Genomic DNA, 2941 nt, shown 5'->3' with positions numbered 1-2941 from the left:
TGGTAAGCACCTTGAGCCTTCCATTGAAACACAAAGAGCCACACCTTGGGAATAAGGATCACATCCCAGTACTAAAGGCTAGGCCCTAGAATTTAGGGGCAAAGTCCAAACAAATCCACTCTAACAAAGCGTAAGCCATGCATTCACAGGATGAAGGTGATCTGCCAGCTAGAACTACATACAATACATTTCTGTGATGCATCATCAAGTAAAAATTACTAGATATGTGAAAAAGCATGAAAATCTGATTCAGACATGGAGAGGGGAAAAAAGCAGTCAATAGAAACAGATCCAGTGAACAGATGTTAGAATTAGTAGACAACTTTAAAATAACTTTGGCCTTTTTGTCCGACATCTTAGCGAGGCGGAAGTGGTCGCAGCTGCTCTCCGGGATTCGCTATGCCGCCCAAGGACGACAAGAAGAAGAAAGATGCCGGAAAGTCGGCCAAGAAAGACAAAGATCCAGTGAACAAATCTGGGGGCAAGGCCAAAAGAAGTGGTCCAAAGGCAAAGTTCGGGACAAGCTCAATAACCTAGTTTTGTTTGATAAAGCAACATATGACAAACTCTGTAAAGAAGTTCCCAACTCTAAGCTTATAACTCCAGCTGTGGTCTCTGAGAGACTGAAGATTCGTGGTTCCCTGGCCAGAGCAGCCCTTCAGGAACTCCTTAGTAAAGGCCTTATTAAACTGGTTTCAAAGCACAGAGCTCAAGTGATTTACACCAGAAACACCAGGGGTGGAGATGCCCCAGCTGCTGGTGAAGATGCATGAACAGGTCCCACCAGCTGTACATTTTGAAAAATAAAACTTTATTAAATCAAAAAAATAAAAAATAAAATAACTTTGACAAATATGTTACAGAATTTATTGGAAAAGGATACAGCGGGTAGAGAAACAGAGAATTTCAGGAAAGATGTAGAAACTCTAAAAAAGACTCAAAAGTAATTTCTAGAACTGAAAAATGCAATATCTGAAATGAAAAATTCATTGAAGTATCAAAGTAAATAAAACAATACAGAAAAAGCTTGTGAATTTGATAAGTTAATAGAAATTATACAAACTAAATAACAGAGAGGAAAAGATTAAAAAAAAAAAAAAAAGTAAAGGCTTGAGGACCTTTAGGAAAATATCATCTGGCCCAACATACATGTAATTGAAACCACAAAAAGTGAGATAAGAGAACTAGGTAGGAAAAAATATTTAAAGAAATATTTAAACCCACAGATCTAAGACACTAAGGGAATTACAGACAGAATAAAGTCAAGGAAAATAACATCTCTGCACATAAAGTAAAACTACTGAAAACCAAAGATAATGATAACATACGAAAAGCAGTTGGAGTAAAAAGATATTATTAAAGGATATCCACACAAATGACAGCTGACTGCGCATGAGAAACAATTTCAGAAAACAATGAAACATAACAAGTCCCCAACATACAAATGAGTTCCACTCTGAGAGCAAATTCATAAGCCCAACTTTTAAGTATAACAAAGTTAGCCTAAGTACTCAACTTTTACAAATAATACCAGACATGTAAACTAATATAACTGGACATAAGAATGCATGTTTACATCTCTGAAAGTTTGCAACTTGAAGGTTTGTATCTAGGGAACTTACTGTACAATTTTAAAGTGCTGAAGGGAAAAAAATGTAAACCTAAAATTCCATAGCTAGAGAAAATATTCTTCAAAAATTAAGATAACATCTAGTTAGGGAGATGAAGTTAAACGGTTCTATGAAGACCTAAAAGAATTTCCAGAACTAACACCAAAAAAAAAAAAAGATGTCCTTTTCATCACAGAGGACTGGAATGCAAAAGTAGGAAGTCAAGAGATACCTGGAGTAACAGGCAAGTTTGGCCTTGGAGTACAAAAATGAAGCAGGGCAAAAGCTAACAGTGTTGCAAAGAAAACTCACTGGTCACAGCAAACACCCTCTTTCAACAACACAAGAGTCGTGTCTGACTCTTTGCGACCTGTGCACTGTAGCCCACCAAGCTCCTCCGTCCATGGGATTCTCCAGGCAAGAATACTGGAGTGGGTTGCCATTTCTTTCTCCAAGAGATGACTCTACAAATGGACAAAACCAGATGGTCAATACCAAACTCAGATTGATCATATTCTCTGCAGCCGAAGATGGAGAAGTCAGCTGAAACAAGACCTGGAGCTGACTGTGGCTCAGATCATCAGATCCTTATTGCAAAATTCAGGCTCAAATTGAAGAAAGGAGGGAAAACCACTAGACCATTCAGGTATGACCTAAATCAAATCCCTTATGATTATACAGGAGATGACAGATTCAAGGGATTAGATCTGGTAGACAGAGCGTCTGAAGAACTATGGTAGGAGGCACACAACACTGTATAGGAAGTGGTGACCAAAACCATTTCCAAGAAAAACAACTGGAAGAATGCAAAGTAGTTGTCCGAGATCTTACAAATAGCTGAGAAGAGAAGTGGAAAGCAAAGGAATATACCCAACTGAAAGCAGAGTTCCAGAGAATAACAAGGAGAGGTAAGAAGGTGTTTTTCAGTGAACAATGCAAAGAAATACAGGAAGACAACAGAATGGGAAAGACTAGAGATCTCAAGAAAACTGGAGATACCAAGGGAACATTTCATGCAAAGATAAGACAGAAATGGCAAGGACCTCATAGAAACAGAGAGATTAAGAAGAGGTGGCAAGAATACACAGAACTATACAAAACAGGTCTTAATGATCCAGATAACCATGATGGTGTGGTCACTCACCTAGAGCCAGACTGCATCCTGGATTGTGAAGTGAGGTGGGCCTTGGGAAGCATTACTACGAACAAAGCTGGTGGAGGTGATGGAATTCCATCTGAGCTATTTCAAATTCTAAAAGATGATGCTGTTAAAGTGCTGCATTCAATACATCAGCAAATTTGGAAAACTCAGCAGTGGCCACAGGACTGGA

The 2941-nt window shown here is 38.6% G+C and overlaps 1 pseudogene; it reads left to right on the top strand.

Moving 5' to 3' along the window:
- The first annotated feature begins 338 nt into the window (after window positions 1-338).
- LOC114110264 (small ribosomal subunit protein eS25-like) lies at window positions 339-843 on the top strand (annotated as a pseudogene).
- The last annotated feature ends 2098 nt before the right edge of the window (window positions 844-2941 follow it).

Source organism: Ovis aries, chromosome 22 (genome assembly GCF_016772045.2).
Source record: "Ovis aries strain OAR_USU_Benz2616 breed Rambouillet chromosome 22, ARS-UI_Ramb_v3.0, whole genome shotgun sequence".
NCBI classification, from domain to species: Eukaryota; Metazoa; Chordata; class Mammalia; order Artiodactyla; family Bovidae; genus Ovis; species Ovis aries.
This window is presented reverse-complemented; position numbering and strand designations above follow the sequence as displayed.